Source organism: Heterocephalus glaber, unplaced genomic scaffold (assembly GCF_053883595.1).
Source record: "Heterocephalus glaber isolate CG9 unplaced genomic scaffold, H.glaber_assembly_v1.0 deba00000331, whole genome shotgun sequence".
NCBI lineage: Eukaryota > Metazoa > Chordata > Mammalia > Rodentia > Bathyergidae > Heterocephalus > Heterocephalus glaber.
This window is the reverse complement of record NW_028258142.1, coordinates 9,909,033-9,926,345: the sequence shown is the minus strand read 5'-3', so window position 1 is coordinate 9,926,345 and position 17,313 is coordinate 9,909,033. Positions and strand designations below refer to the sequence as shown.

The window sequence follows — 17,313 nt, the reverse complement described above, 5'->3', positions numbered from 1 at the left end:
AGGGACAATAGAATAAAATGGTTCCTCTTTAGTCTCTGATTCCCTCTTCCTGGATGTACTTTACTCAGCAGATATTAGATCAATATTAGCCTCTTAGCAATATGAGAAGAGGTGTGGCTTACAGAAAAGTATAAGAATTCACTGCGCATGTTTTATGTTCACTTTTAGGGTACTGTAATTTTAGAGGACATTAATTTAGCTTTTGTTTTATTGAATGTGTTAAAGATTACTGGTTCTAGGGCAATACATTGGATTAAAATTATATCATAAAAATTTCTCCTGGAAATAAGTTTCAAGAGATTCTGTGACCACTGTAATGAATACTCTTATCTCATACAATTACAAGGTGTGGAGCAGACTATGTAATGAACAGATCAAGACAATTTTATAATAGTGGCTCAGCCTTAAAAGAGACTCCATTTGAAGTGTTGGATGTTTCCTTTGTTAAACTTAGTGTGCTTGTAAGAAAAATGGGATCCTAAGGCTTAGGACCTGAATATTTGTGTTAAAAATACCGAAAGTATTGTTTGAAAAATATCTGTAAGTTTTCTGGATTGCAGAAGTAGCTGATTATGCCTAATCTGGAGACAGATTAATGATCTCAGCTGTGTCTGGGAAGATGTTCACAGTAGTGTCTGGAAAGTTGTCCTGTGCTTTCCCAAAGAACCATTCTCACCTCCCTCACTTACTTCAAGCTTCAGACAAACTAAACATTGAAGTTCAAGCTCTGTACAGCTAAAGGATTTCAGATCTAGACAGTATTTACTGGTAGGGCCTTGATAAATACCCATGGCAGTATTACTTATGGGAGGAGGTGTAATGTAAGGCAAAATAAGTGTGTTAATTTTGCTGTTGTAACAAGTTACCACAAATAGAATGCTTTAAAATATCACAAATTTCCGTGTGTTTATGTAGTTCTTGTGGTTTGTTTTGCCAATGATTTCCAATTTCATTGTACTATGGTCTGATAATATGCATGGGATAATTTCAATTCCTTTGAATTTATTTAAAGATGTTCTATGAGCTAGCATGTGGTCTATTTTGGAGAACATCCCTTGTACAGCTAAAAAGAATGTATATTCTGATGTTGTGTGGTGGAACACTCTGTAGACATCTACTAAGCAGTCCATTTGTTCAAAAGTTTGGTTCAGTTCTGATAGTTCATTGTTGATTTTTTGTCTATTTGATTGTTCTCTTTGTGACAGTGGAGTACTAAGTTCCCACATTACAGTTATATTAGTGCTTATTTTCTATTTCACATCCAGTAATATTTGTGTTATATAGTTGGGTATACTAGCACTTGGTGCATATGTATTTATGATTGTTACTTCTTCCTCTTGGATTGTTACCTTTACAAGTATATAGTGACCTTCTTTGTCTCTCTTAATTAGTGTTGGCTATATGGAAATTAAATAACACTCTTCTGAACAACCAATGGGTCACAGATGAAATTAAAGAAGAGGTTAGACCATTTCTACAATTAAATTATAATGCCAATACAGGAATTTATAGGGCACAATGAAAGTAGTATTATGAGTGAAATTTATAGTGGTGAGTACTCATATTAGGAAATCACAGTGAGCTCAAATAGATGCAGAAAAGTATTTGACAAAGTCCAACACCCATTCATGATAAAATGCTGCAGAAAAGTGGAATAGATGGTCTTTATCTCAACCTGATAAATGCCATCCATGACAAACCAACAGTCAACATCATACTAAATGGATAAAAACTGAAAGCTTTCGCTCTAAATGAACACTAAGTGAACACTAATAACAAGAGATACAAAATGGCATTATGATTTTAAGTTACAGTGGGCATTAGAGACCAAATACAAATGGAATTTTGGTCCGAGTCAGGATTACAGTTGGATAAATGGATCCATGCACCAATCCAGTGATTATTTCTATGTTTATTAGATATGTAATGATTATAGTCACCTTTAGCTGACAGAACATTCACATGGCTTCCCAAACCTATGAAGTAGAGACCATTCTGCTCGGATGAGCCAAATGGATTCTTAAAATATGTTTTTTATTCTTAACTTCAAGGTAGTACACTGTAGGGGAGAAAAGAGTTCTCATCTATGAACCTTGAAGCAAAAGACAAATTAATAAGGGAAAAACAAACAGAGGTTTAATGACATTAATGTATATATATATATATATATATATATATATATATATATATATATATATGGCTGGGCTGATGTGTTTAGCGTAATATTCCCCCCACATAATTTGAAACCTGTCTTTAAGCAGAAAAGGAGAAGGGTTGAGGGAGCTTTTCTTGCATTTGATGCTTTTTAATTGCCTTCAGCTCAACACAGTTTTTTATGTCAAAGAGGGATAATTCGGGATGACATATTTTGGTTCATTTAATACTCTAAGTTAATTCCTTATTCAGAGAAGAATTTTTAAAAGATTAAAACCACCATCAACGATGCAGAGAAAGTAATCTTAATTCATCTGGCCTTGGCAAAAGAAAATGGTTCTGGCTGTTGATCCCCTGTCATAAATGGAAACTGTTTCAGGGTCCAGGATTTTGCTCTTCTTATAAGCTAGTAAATTGGCCCATTAATATTTACTGGGTGCTAGCAGAAAACATAAGACTCTTGGGTCAGGGACAAATGAGGCTTTTAAAAATTATTATTAATGACAGAGAAAGCAACATGGCATTATGTTGACCTGGTTGTCTTTGCCTTCAAATCTTGAGGGACAATGCAGAGTAGCCTAGGAGGAGGCTATGAATTTGTGTCACAAGTTAGGAACACGAAGATGAGGGGTGTAATGTTCAGAGGGACACATTGCTAATCTCTCAAGTTTCCTCTTCACAATCCAACCTCAAGTCAAGCACTGAGAAATGGCCCAGGTAAAGAGTGTCCAGGACCTTGCATTCTTGACATGCTCAGACAGATCATGAAGGGACAGTTAAGCCCAATGTCACATTGCCTCTCTCGACATACTGCTAGCCTGAATCACAAACACTGAGTCAGTCACAGAGAATATTTTCAAACCAATTTGTATACATAGCCTCTGCCACTTGGTCTGTGGCCTTTCATTTGACAATTGCTTTCTTCTCAGTAACTATCATCAGGAAGGATTAGGAGGAATTATTTAAGTGGCAAGATCAGCAGGATGCATTTATTGTCTTGCCCCAGGAGTATGTTACTTTCCCTGAAGTCTTTCAGAACATAGCAGCAGTACCTGAATAATCTTGATATTCTAAATAATATCAGGTGGCTCCACTCAATTGGAGATATTTCTCTAACAAGATCTGGTAAATGTGAACTTACAGGTATCCGAAATATTCTTTCAAGGTGCACATATATAGTAAGTGAATGAAGAACTCCATAAACATTTAAGAGAGGGCCTTGTTAGTAAATTTTTAGTAAAAATTGTAGGGTCTTGGTTATGTTGGGATAGTCCCATAGAAGGTAAGAGAAATTTGTTACATTTCACAAATCTTATCAGAGATGAGAGATAAGTGGTTGCTTGACATCTTTGGTCTTTAAAGGCAAACATATCTCACTTAATACTTATGTATAAAGGAGTTTCCAAGCTGATGACACTGCATCTTTCCTTGCTCTCAGCTCTTCTTTTCGTGTACTCTTACTTTCCACTTCTACAGTTATTTCTGTCTTTTTTTCCCCCAAAAGTCCAATCTTTTTCCAGTTTCGGGCTTGGACCAAACCAAGGCTCAGGAAATCTATGGAGCCTAGAGAACACACATTGTGATCTAAGGAACCCAGGAGACCTCTGCTGAGTGTCTGGGTCATAGGCCATTCTCTGGGGTCAATTGATGGATCTTGGATGGAAGAAAATCAGGTACAGGATTCCAGGATAATTCAACCAGAAAACAGAGCTGCTGAATCTGCCTTCTGCCAGCTTTCCCAGAATCCAAGGGGTTATTTGACTGGTAATGTGGCTACTGGTTCTCTTCTGACCTGGGAACCCCAGGAGAATCCACCTTGTTCCTGTATCTCAGGTGAACTTGAGCCAGTCTTCTCCTCTTCCAGTCTGTGCTCCACGATACCCTCTGTCCCTGACCTTTGCACTTGAAGAGTTTCCTTGCGGTCCTTAGGTCGCAGAAACCACTTCATTCATGAAGTATCCTCATTGTTTCTGATGAAAAGTGGTGGTGGATCTGCTTACAGAATAGGCAGTTTTTCCACCACCTTCTTGCAAAAAAATGATTCTAACAGTGGTTCTTGGAACTTGGTAACTTGTCAGCTGCCACAAAAATATAGATATGGATTATATGTTACTTACAGTGTATTTAAAATCCATTAATACATAAAACTTAATGAATATCATCTTTTTATTAGTACACATTTGCCATACATAATTATCACATTCATCGTAGAGAATCTTATGTATACATAATGTATCTTAAATCTTTTTTCCCCAATCCCCTCCACTCCTTTCATCCTTTCTTGCCCTCCCCATTTGCAAAAGCTTTGTTTCTGTTTTTTCCCTTCCATTCTCTTTCTTAATCCTTTCATCCTCTTTCCCTTTCCCCTCCCTCCTCCCTTGTTTTCCTTCCCATTTGAACATGTTCTTCCTATTTCCCAATAGCCTCCATTTTGCTCATTTACTCTTTAGGTTTCTCACACAAGAGAAACAATATGCTATTTAAATTTATGTGTCTGATTTATTTCACTTAAAATTATGGTCTTTAGGTGCATCCATTTACCTAAAAATGACTTAAGTTTATCCTTCTTTATGGCAAAGTATTACTCCATTGTATACAAATATCACATTTTCTTTGTCCAGTCATCTGATAATGGGCATTTGGGCTGTTTCCAAGAAGGAGATCAAAGAGGATATTAGAAAATAGATATCCCCTGTTCTTAAGTAGAACCAATATAGTCAAAATGACCATACTTCTAAAACTGTTATACAGATTTAATGCAATTGCAGTCAAAATACCAACAGTATACCTCACAGAACCAGAAGAGACCTCACATAGCAAAAGCAATTCTGGGCAACAAGGGCAAGGCAGGGAGAATCACAATCCCCAATTTGAGGTTATATTACAAAGCTACCATGATAAGAACAGCATGATACTGGAAAAGAAAACCAGACCCAAGGATCAATAGAAGATTCAGAAACAACTCCAAACATACTCAACCACCTTATCTTTCACAAAGGGGCTAAACATCCTCACTGGAAGATAGTCTCTTTAATAAATGGTGCTGGGAAACCTAGCTTTCCAAGTGCCAAAAATTAAAATTAGATCCACATCTAACCATGCACTGAACTGAACATCATATCTTAACAACACTGTAAACTATTAGTTGTTTACCTTCATTATCACATTGCTTGCTAGGAGCTATGGGATATATTGCTGCTGGAAAGCATTTTGAGGGATTATTGTACCATATGTCAGTGGTCCTAGCCTGGGAATAGATCACATTTTAAAATTGGAAATAAGATCTGGGGCTATAGCTCAATAATAGAGTCCACGTCTCATCTATACAAGGGCCCGTATCTAATACCCAGCATGACATACATAAACACACACACACACACAAATGGAAATATGATGTCTATAGAATGCATAAAATCTGCATGCCATTGTAAATTGGGAATGTCTGTACTATAAATCATTAATTATTAAGTCAAACCATTGCAAGTTCAGATGTCTGTACTATGTAGCAGCTCTTTTGGCAAAGAAAATACTTCTGACTCCACTCCAAGTATTGCTATTGGAGGAAGACTACATGAATCTTGAACCTTACAAGCAATGCAATATGTTAATGTTTCTACTTTCTAACTTTTTCTCATATCCTAGAAGACATATATATTTTTCTCTATATATAAAATTTCCATAGATATAAAGACTGGAATCTGCCATCAAGGCAGACAAAGATAAAAAGGAAAGATGTTTCAGTGGCTTTTATGGTTTTGATCAGAAATATCCCTCAAAAGTCTCATATGTTCAGAAGTTACACTTTGGGGAAGTGATTGGATTATGGGAGTGCTATTATTCATCAATGGATTAATTCATTGTAAGTATGTAGCCAAATATCCTGTTAGGAGGTATGGGCCTGTTGGAGGTGGTTTAATGGGAGTATGACCTAGAAAGGTGTATTTTTGTTTCTCTCTCTCTCTCTCTCTCTCTCTCTCTCTCTCTCTCTCTCTCTCTCTCTGTTTCTGCTTTCTGGCTGCTATATGGTAAGTAGCTTTCTCCTACCACTCCCTTGCATGGTACACTTTCTGCCTTAGAGAAAGCCAAGTATGGACTGAACCCTCTGAAATTGTGAGTCAAATAAACCTCTTCTCTAAGTTGCAAGTGTCAGGTATTTTGTTCCAGTGACAGGAAGGTGACTAATATAGTAACAATTTGGATCCACATGAATAATATAGCTATTATGCTTTATGATGTCACCATCCAGCACACCTTTCTAATAACTGCAACAAGGAAGAACAAGCTGTAAGCATAATGAAACTTCCTTGATAACAGTGCCTCAGGCAAAAAGCCTTGAAGTCCTCTCTTTAACTTCTCCAGAGCTAGAGTTTCTTAGTACTCAAAAACAATGTGAGAGGGACCAGAATGGACTCTCTGGCAGCCACCATGGATCACAACACATCATTACCTGTAAGAAAAATTACAACATATCTGTGGCAAGTGTTCATTATCATCCATGATCAGTGAGAACCTTAAGTCTCAGGTGATACTGGAGCTCTGATGAGGATGTCACTCTTCTAGTCTTCCATTTTGGAATGAATATAAGGACGAGATTTTTTTTCCCCACACTGAGATCAGTTGATTGCAACCCTGCCAAATGCCAGATATATCACTTTTACAGCTACCAGCAACCCACTGGGCATACTTAGAGCTACCATTAGAAATTTTACACATATACAAAGTTAAGGAAATTGCAAGTCATATTCAAAGGCATATGAAAACCATGAGTTCAGGATTTTTAGTTTCAAAGTCACAATTTTGAATTTTGTGTAACTATGTCAGAATTATCATGGTCATCCTCAGCACAGTGGGAAGCAAGCTGGCAGGAATGGTCCTATTGTCGAGACTGTTCACCTCATGGGCAGGAAGAAGATTGAGCTAACAGACAATTTAACAGCTTCACTGTGCACCTTTGCAATAGATAAACATAATTGGGAATAGGTCTATGTTTATTTCTCAGATGTTAAATTGGTGCTGAGAGGTAGGCACACTTGCTTGAAAATTGTTTTTCAGATCTGCTTTATCAAATGTAAAATTAATCTTGTAATATTTACCATGCACAAAAGAGTGAGTGTATAAACGAGCTGTGTTATTTTTGCTAACTGGGTAAATTATTTAGCCGATTGGTTAAGCATTGATTTCACCCAAGTTTAGTTTTAAAGGAGTGTAAGAATATTTTTCTAAATTGACAATTGGCTCCACTCAATTAGTTGTTGTGAGATTTTTTGTGTTTGTTTTCTTCATTCTTTAACCAAGTTTGAATCTTAGGTAGGAAAAATCTTTGGTTTTAAGACTTGTGAATGATAAAAGTTAGCTAAATTGTATGCTGATATGTTTAATGAATTAAAAACAATAAAAAGAGAATGTCTTCAAATGTGGGTATCCTAAAAGTCAAAAACATGGCACATTCAAATTAAGCTTTGAAAACCAGGAAAGGCTAGGCTGACATGGGGAATAAAGAACTCCCCACTCCACATTACAAAGCCAATTGCGTGTATACTTTAACATTTTTGAAGCTTTGCTCCTGAAGAAATGGTACTTTTAAAAACATAAATGGATAATGTTTTTATTTAGTTTCATTGTTAAGTGATTTGCAGTCTTCTGTTTGAAGTTCAGGGTAATCCTATTTCTATACTTGTATGCAATAATAGATTTCACTCTACTGATTTATTTAGTGACAGCTTGGCTGGGGTTGTACACTCAAGGGACCCATTTATATGCAATGTGTTGCCTGTCACGGTGCTAATACAAAGTCTCTTTCTTTGTTAAAAATTTTTCTTCTGTGACACTTTTATTGGATTAACAGATGCTGCCATGTATTACATGGGGCCTTGAGCAAGAGGGAGTATTAAGTTCAAGCTGTGGTTCAAGGTGCACTGGGAATGGATTACGTGATCAAGAGGCAAGATGGTGGGTGTGGGGATATCAGTAAACTTCCTCAATATGTGAACTGTAGCACAGACATCACTATCTCTTAATTAAAGCTCTATTCTCTATGGTACTGAATAACTTTCCATTTGAGTAACATCTTAGTGTGTGGTAACAAGTAGAGCCTGAACAACTAACAATGGAACATTCAACAGAGTCCATGCAGTCTGGATTTCCTGACACATGGGTTAGATATTATTAGAATGATAAAGCATAAGAATAGGTGATGAACAATCTATTAAGTGAAGGAAATGCATATTTGGAACTAAATTAAGTAGTTTCCAAAGAGATAACTAAATTAAAGAAATAAGTACCAGACTCCTATACTAACCTCTTTGCTGTTTTCTTCATACCTAGGCCTGCGGGGTTTCCCATAACCCACTGGTTGAGGAAGAGAATGGAGCCTTGATGAGAAACAAATCAGAATGTGATGCTGGAACTAGGCAGAAGTGAACGTTATTACATCACATTCCCCAGGTAAGGCTGACCTGTCTGTGGTGAATAGAAGTCCTTTCAGCAGGTCATCTACATCACATCACTTGGGGACAAAGGCAGCCTGAAAATAGTTTTCCTCAAATAGCAAATGGCTTGGTTAGCTGGTGAAGGGCTTAAAGGTAGAAATGTGAAAGCTCTATCACCAGGGGAGATGGAGGGACACTGCTCTAGGGATCACCATTCTTCAGCATGAAGGTTAGTTAAAAATATGTATTCAGGCTGGCTTAGTGTTTACAAATTCACTGTCAGCTGGTAACTAGGCATCTTATTTACTTTTCTCTCATTGCTTAGACAAAATACCTAACATCTGAAGTTAAAGGAGGAAAGATTTACAGAGGTTTCAGTCTATAATTGTATGGCTCCAAGGCAGGGTGGCTTGGCAGAGGGGCAACAGTTCATGGCCGGCAGAGGGTAGCAAAGCAACAAGGCCTTTGACAGTGTCTTTCTGGCCCTTTTATCTTATTCACACTACTGAGGACAGATAGCACTCACACCCTTAACCCTAGTGCCCTTGAGCCTAGCATGCAATATGAATCAATTGCAGTGTCACACACTCTAGATCCAGCCACATCAGAAAAAGCCCCACCTAGGACTGCATGAGGCTTTGGGAGGACACCTCCACAAACTGTAACACTACAAATAACTGAAATTGGGTGAGGAGAATATAGAAATTCTCTGTACTAGTTTTGTCTAACAATTTTAATTTTTTTCAGAAGAAAATAGTTGATTATAAGTCAACAGCACAAATAATATGAATGAAAATAAATATTATTTCAAAGATAAAAGTAGATTGGACTTTGTACGGTAAAATATATATTATATTTAATAGTGAGCATATCCTCAAATTTATATTTTGTTTTCAATAAAATCAAATGTATAAAAAACAAAAGCAAACAAAACATGCATTATGTCTGATATATAATCCTCCTCTACACCTTTCTTCTTGAGTGTCAAAATACAATAAAAAACTGATTAAACATACTTCCTTTTTTCTTACTTCATTGTGTGACTTGGGGAAGAGATTCGAGTGGGAAAATTTGAGTTTTCTGTTTTCAATAAAACATGAAACCTTTCTTTGTATGAGTCCTCTCATCCGTAATATTTCATAGGCTTTAAAAATTTTTTATTTATTTTTATTAATACATGTTTGTAGTAAATAATGATCACCTTTATCGTGGAGGATTTACACATGTACATAGCAAATCTTCATTCTTATCTTTATATTCTCTTCCCTCCCTTTCCTCTAACCCTTTTTCCCTTCCCCATTTACGAAAGCTCTATTTACATTTTTTCCCCTCAATTCTCTTCTTTTTTTCTTTAAGACAATGATTATACAGAATGGAACTTAACGTAAAATGGAAAACAGTGGGTTACTTTGAAACAAATGTAATCTTTGTGCACCCTCATAAATTCTCACATTTTTCAAAGGCTCATAAGATTTTGATTAAATATTTTCTACTATGAAATTCCTGGAGAAAATTGCTGAACCATAACTATATTCCCAAGAATATGAGAAGTAAGTAGCCACCCTGCCAATGTGAATTTGCTTTTGTCTTTATGACCCACATCTAATTCCATCTTAAAAGATTTGGTTTAATTCTCTTTCCTTTTATTTTTTGATCTCCCTGACTTTTTCTCTTTAATTTACATCTTTATGAACTTTCTCTTTCTCATGAATAAAATGGTCCCTTCCTTCAAATAGTAAAACCAATAGAAAATCTTCTCACACTACTTTTCCACATATGTAACTCTAACCAAGCTTCCCAGAGAAAAGAGTGGATTTACAGTTTCTTTTTATACTTTTGCAATATTATAGGAGGGTAAAATTAGGATCCTGGATATGATTATGAATAATGCCGATCTCTGCCTTGTGATATATAACTGATAATACATGTTCACCATAAAATCAATGTTTTTAATTTATCTTCCACTGTTTTGAAATCTAGCAAGATGAATTGGAAATGCCCAGACTCTATAGTGACAATTTTAGCTTTAAATTTATATTTATGAACATAAGCTCTTGGAAAAGTTAAATCTTACAATTGTAATTGTTTGCTGTGCTCATTGTGAACAAATAATATCTAGTAAGCATAGTTTTTTGTATGGTAGAATGATCTCTCAAAATTAATACTGGAGAAACTATAAATCCAGAATGAAATTCTGGAATAAAAAAGCAATCATAATGATATTAAAATTCCTGCAGAGAGTAGACTCCCTTGAGATAGCATTTGAAGAGGGCAGGGTAGTGGTTAGTTGCAGCTTGGGCAGAGGACAGATTAAGATGACAATAAAGGTGTTAACTGAATAACATATGTTTGTAAATTTGAGGTAAAATGTAAATATTGTTAAATGTACAGATTGTCCTGAGAAACAGGACAGATTTTCACATGCGTTTCCCTTATACCCAGTTCAAATCAAACCTCCTGCCTCACAAGATAACCATTTTTAATACCACTGAGTTTTACTTATTCATACACTTACCATACATAGGATTATAAAGTATAAACCTTTTTCTGTCCAGTCTTGTTTACTCAGCATAATGTGAAATTCATTCATTTTGTCAAAAGTGACAGAGTTTATTTTTACCACTGAGTAGTATTCTATTGTATAGACCACAGGGAGATAAGGGGAGACTGAAGGATGGAGAACCTGGGGAAACCGAGAAGGGGAAAGGGATTGAAAAAAAAAAAGAAATGAGATGCATTATGTACATTTACCAACTCTCCAGGATGAATGTAATCATTGTATGTTGCAAAGCATGTATTAAGAACAACATTTTCTCCTTTCCAATCTTCTGATTATGAATAATATAAGTAAGACATCAATGAATATCATTTGGTGATAATTTTTTTAGATATTCTTAATTTCTAAGAGAAATTTAGGAGTAGAATTTCTGGGTCATAGTACATGATAAAATATATAAATTGTAGTCCTCGCTTTGGCAACACATATACTACATAAATTTTTTTTTGTTTCTTGGTTTTTTGTTTTGCTTTTTGTTTTTGGTACTGGGGATCGAACTCAAGACCTTGCTCTTGCAAGGCAGGTACCAGAACAATTCAGCTAAATCCCTGGGCCTATACTATATAAATTGTAAAAGAAACTTTCAAAAAGTTTTCTAAGATAGCTGTAGTAATACATTCATTACATTATATATAGTTACTATATATATGTTATTATATATTATTATATATACTAGATATATATATATATATGAGTTCCAATTGTTTAACACTTTTTCCAACATTGGATAATAAAAGTCTTCAAAGTCAATATTTTGGATGTGAGACAATATGTTATAATTTTTCCTTTTCAGTTTTCTGATAACTACATTATAAACACCATTTCATATGTTTATTGGTAAAATATATATGTCCATCTTTTGAATTGCTAATATATTTTATATATTTTTAAAAACTGACTTGTTTGTTTTCCTTTTCTAAATTTAAGTTTTTAATGTTTTCCACATATGTTTCTACCGGTTTTTTATTTTGGCTTTTCATTTTCTCAATGATGTTTTAAAAAATAAATTATTTAAATATTTGATGTTTATTTTATTCATGTTTTGTTTACTGGTGTTTTCTGTGTCTGAACTAAAAAATATTTTCCTATCCCAAAATTAATTGTCTATAGTTTTTCTGGATATTTTGGAGTTTTAATTTTGATGGTTAGGTATGTAATCCATCTCAAATTAATTATTCCCTGGTATGAAATAGGATTCATTTTAAATTCTTTTTCTATACAGATATCTAGTTTTCCCAACACAACTTATTCAAAAACTTCATTCCTGTATTACATTATATTGGTGATTACTCTGAAAGTCAGTGAGCTACATATGTGTTGGTCTACTTTGAAATCTATTATTTTTTTATTGATTGGCTTGCAAATTGACATTTTAATACTAGAAGGTCTGAATCACAGTAACATACAGTAAGTCCTAAAATCGGATAGTACAATATGCCTAATTTTCTTCTTCAAAGCTATCTTTGTCATTATAGTTCTTTCATATTTTGAAATCGATTATAGAAGCAGCTTTTTAATTTCTATTTTGAAGGATCAGGAATTTAATCTGGTAACATACAACCTATGGAAACTTCTAAAATAATTTAGCAACTTAATATTTAGAATTTTATTTTGTGGCATATTTCAATTTATTTCTTCAGTTTCATTCCATATAAAAATATTCTCTAGTTTCCACTAAAGAAGGTTTATATATATTTTATTGAATTTATTACTAGGAGTATATGATTGATACCTTGATTTAAAGATGGTTTGTTCCTTAAGGGTCCATGTGTTGGACCTTCAGTCCTCAGTGTGTCAGGGCTGAGGTGGTGGAACCTTTAAAATATAAGGCCTGGTGGTCCTTTTTTCACTAGATTGTGCCTTAGAAAGGAATTAAGGTATTTTGCAGTTAACTTTAATTAGTTCTTGGAAAAAGCTTGATCCCAGATCTTCTTTGTCTCCCTATACTTCCTGTTTGAGAGGTGATGACTTGCTCCTGCACACACTCACACCATTTTCCTGTGCTGTCACATGATGCTCTTGGAAGGGCCTCACCAGGACTGAGCCAATAGTTACTGTGTTCCACAACTTCCAAAGCTGTGAGCTGAATTAATGTATTTTACACTAGGTATTTTGATACATTAGGTATTTTGTGATAGCCACAAATGGTGATTAATTCTCTCTCTCTGTTTTTTTTTTTTTTTTTTCACTACCCAAGATTAAACTCAGGACCTTGTGCTTGTGAGGCAGGCACCGTTGAGATAAATCCCTGGTCCTGGTGATTAATTCTTTACAAATGTATTTACAATTTTCATGTCTTCTGCATAGATATAAAACTGATCTTTGCATGCATGCTTTGCCTTCTTGGACATTGCTATATATTCCCTTAGTATTTCTAGTAAAATATTTTTACACTTTCCTTTGGAACACATAGTTTGTCGACATCTGAGAATAATGATGATTTTATTTTCTTCTTTCTAGTTTTGATGCTTTATTTTCCTTTTGGTTTTGCCCATTAGTAGGCTCTGAATACAATGCTTAATATTAGTGATGAGAGGGATACCTTGTACTCTAAGTGATTAGCATTATATTAGTGATTCAATGGATTCCATTGTTGTCAAGTAATTAACATAAGAGTATTTTAAGGCTGTAATAAAATAAATTTAAAATTAATATCAAAATAGTGAATATGTACTGGTCCCATATATTTGAAACAAATGAGGCTAACTAAATTTTAATGAAAAGGAAAATAATTGACTAAGAAATAGTAGTTAATTGAGAGGCTTAGACCCTGGAAAGCATGCGAATACCTCTGAGGACAATTGCTTTAATTATTCCATTTCTGGCACCCTGGGCAGCCGCGGTGGTAGAGAGCAATCCTGGCCCACCGAGAATTCGGGACCGACAGCACTGCTGAAGGAGAGGCAGACGGTGGGGAGATCTGCTGAGGAAGAGTACGATAGTCTCCCGGCCTGGGAAGGGTAACTGAAGCACAGAGACATTACATAGCAGGCCCAAGGTCACTCAACTGGTAAGTGTTACAGCCAGGGTGCAGACCCATGAAGTTTGATTCCAGAGCTGGTTCTCTATAACTCCTCCATGACTTTCCAGCAACCTCAGTGGCCTCCAGGAAGAAGAAACTTCAGGGCCTTGTTGCTGCAATCTTCACATCAATGACTGAGAATGGAATATAATAAGTGAGGATGAAAAGACTGTTATTAAGGAGGTCCCCTGCCGCCATCCCAAGCTCCTAGGGCTGAGAAGGTGAGCCCCATGGACACCAGAAGCACCCCTCCCCCCCGGGGAAATGAGAAGACATGTAAACAAGCCTCAAAAAAAGACTTCTGGATCACCTACAGCAACCTCAAAGGGAAACGAGATGGAACAACCTGATACTCAACCACCTGGACTTTCTGAACTGGCAACAAAAGAGGATCTGGGAAAAATGAAATCAGAAATAATTACTCAGATAACAGCAAATATTTTCCTCATGGTGCAAGACATGATTAATAAATCTAGAGAGGACACAGATGAAAAAAAATAGAGGATCTGAGGAACATGATGGAATCCCAACATAGGAAACAAATGGAATCCATAAAACAGATGCGAACAGATTTCCAGATTAAAAACTCCATCGAAAGTCTGCGCAGCAGAATGAATGTGAGGATAGAATTTCAGATATAGAAGAAAAGATTGCAATTAGTGACCAGGAAAAGAAAAATTGCTTTAAAATTGGAAAGGAACACAAATCAATCCAGCAGCTGCTAGATGATGCAAAGAACAGTAGCATAAGACTGATTAGAGTCAATGAAGAAACAGGAGAGAGTGCAGATGACATTAAAAAAAACTGCTCACAGAAGTGATGGCGGAAAACCTCCCAAGCAGGGGAAAAGAAGTTGACATTCAGATAAGTGAGGCATATAGGACTCCAACTAGACTTGATCAAAAAAAATCTACACATAGGCATATAGTAGTTAGGATTTCAGAAATCCAGCAGAAGAACAAAATTCTACAAGCAGTGAGAGAAAAGAATCAAATCACATACAAAGGAAAGTCCATCAGAATCAAAGCAGACTTCTCAATGCAAACCCTCAAGGCAAGAAGAGCTTGGAGTGACGTATTTCTAGCCCTAAAGGAAAACAGCCTCCAACCCAGATTGATGTAACCTGCAAAACTATCTTTCAAAATTGATGGAGAAATAAGAAACTTTCATGATAAAGAGCACCTCAGGAACTTCATGAATATCAAACCAGCACTCCAAAAAATTTTAGACAATATCGTAGGAAAAGACAATGAGGATCACAACCCCAGGAAACCCAGCAGAATGAATCTATTGGCCGTGACAAATTAAACGCAAAGGGGGAGAATCCAACAAAAAAGCAAGTCATGACAAGGCTTTTAAAACTTTTAACTTCATCTCCCTAATGAGTGTATAATTCAATCTTGTTATTATACTTATTAGTATTTTTCTGATTCTAGAGTTGCATACCTTTCCTTGTGCTATATTGTTTATTTATTATCTTCTTATGTCTATTTTTTAATTGGGTTGTCTATTAATGAACTCTAAGAATTCTTTATATATTCTGGTCATTGGTTATATTCATTGTAAATATGGTCTGATTAAGGACTACTTTTCATTTTAATGATGTCATTTAAAGTTCTAAATTTTCATGGAATCTCATTTATCAATTTTTTTCTTTTATACATCATGTCTTTTGTATCCTAGGTAGTTCTTGCCTACCCTGAATTCATAAACATTTTTCCCTTATAATTTCTCCTTAAAGTTTTATACTTTTAGGCTTTCTTATTTAGGTTCATAGATACCTTCAAGTTATTTTCATGTATGGAAATAAAGGGTTGAGGTTAATTTTTTATATACAGATGCCAGGTGTTCTAGTGCCATTTGCTGAAAACACTACCTCTTCCTCGGCTCTTGAATTGAGTTTATATTCTATAAAATGCTAATGTTAAATAATCTTTCAAAACTCAGTGGACTACATATGTGTGGTTCTATTTCTAGATTCTCTGTTTTACTCCAATGATCTATATGTCTTTCCTTATACCAACACTGCCTTGATTACTGTAGCTTTAGAAGAAGTCTTAAAATTAGGTACAAAACGTCTTCCGACACTTTTTTTTTTTAACTTTTCTAGGTCCTGTGCACTTCTACATAACTTTTAAATTTCAATATCCAATTCTTCATTTATAGCAAGAATACACAGACCTGAATTTTTATATATACCTTGTGTTTTCTAATCCTGCTAAATTCAAATACAAGTTCTAGGGGCTCCTAGAGATTTCTTAGTATTTTCTCTGTTGATGATTATTTCATCTACATATAAAGATTTTGCTTCTATCTTGCCAATCCTATCCTAATTATGTCATTTTATTGCCTGACTATTTCGGTGGGCTGTAGGTTTCAAAGTTTAATGGACAGATAAAGAGTAAGCATATCTGCCCTTGTTCCCCACCTTAAGGAGAAACCATTGTATCTTCTCCATTCATATAAGGTGTTCTTGCTGGAAGTATGGAGTACATGTCTTTAATCTGTTGAGAAGGTTCTGTTCTACTTCTAGTCTCCTAATAGCTTTTACCATGAACAGCTGTAGAATTTAGTCCAATACTTTTTCTCCAATTAGTTATACGATCATATGGCTTTTTCCTTTCCTCTCTTAAAATGATGACTTTTGAGGGTGGATCTTCCAATGCTGAACCAACACTGCCATCCCTATAACAAAACCACTTTCTACATACTGCCAGATCTGACTTCTAATAGTTTGTTTTGTTAAACAAATTTCTATCTATGTTCATACCTTTTTCTTCTATTATGTTTATCCAGTTTTAGGATTAGCACAATGTTGGGTTCCTAAAATGAGGGGAGAAGTGTTCCTTCTTTTTTCTGCTTTAATTGTTTGATATAATTTATCAGTTAAAATGTATATGAGCCTGCTGTTCTCATATAGGTAGGTTTTCAAGCTAGGAATATACTTTCTTTAATAGGTGCTATTCGAATTTTATATTTCCTCCAGAGTTAGCTTCATTAATTTGTCTTCCAAGGTACTTCTTAGAAGTTGTCATATTTATTTCAAAACAGATTTTTGAAATATGTTTTCTATATCCTTTTAAATTCTGTAAAATCTGTGGTAATGTGTCCTAGATCTTGATATTGTAATTTTAAAAATGTATAATTGATAT

At 35.1% G+C, this 17,313-nt stretch overlaps 1 long non-coding RNA gene across 2 annotated transcripts in view; it reads left to right on the top strand.

Annotated features, from left to right (window-relative positions):
* LOC147830025 (uncharacterized) overlaps positions 1–17,313 on the top strand; it is a 191,706-nt gene that overhangs the window by 31,298 nt on the left and 143,095 nt on the right. The window contains exons 2-3 of one of the 2 annotated variants that reach the window (XR_015443108.1): positions 8,479–8,598; positions 13,977–15,606. This is a non-coding gene — a long non-coding RNA (uncharacterized LOC147830025). Of the gene's footprint in view, positions 1–8,478; positions 8,599–13,976; positions 15,607–17,313 lie in introns of those variants that run through there. The other variant, XR_015443107.1, reaches the window with a different exon arrangement.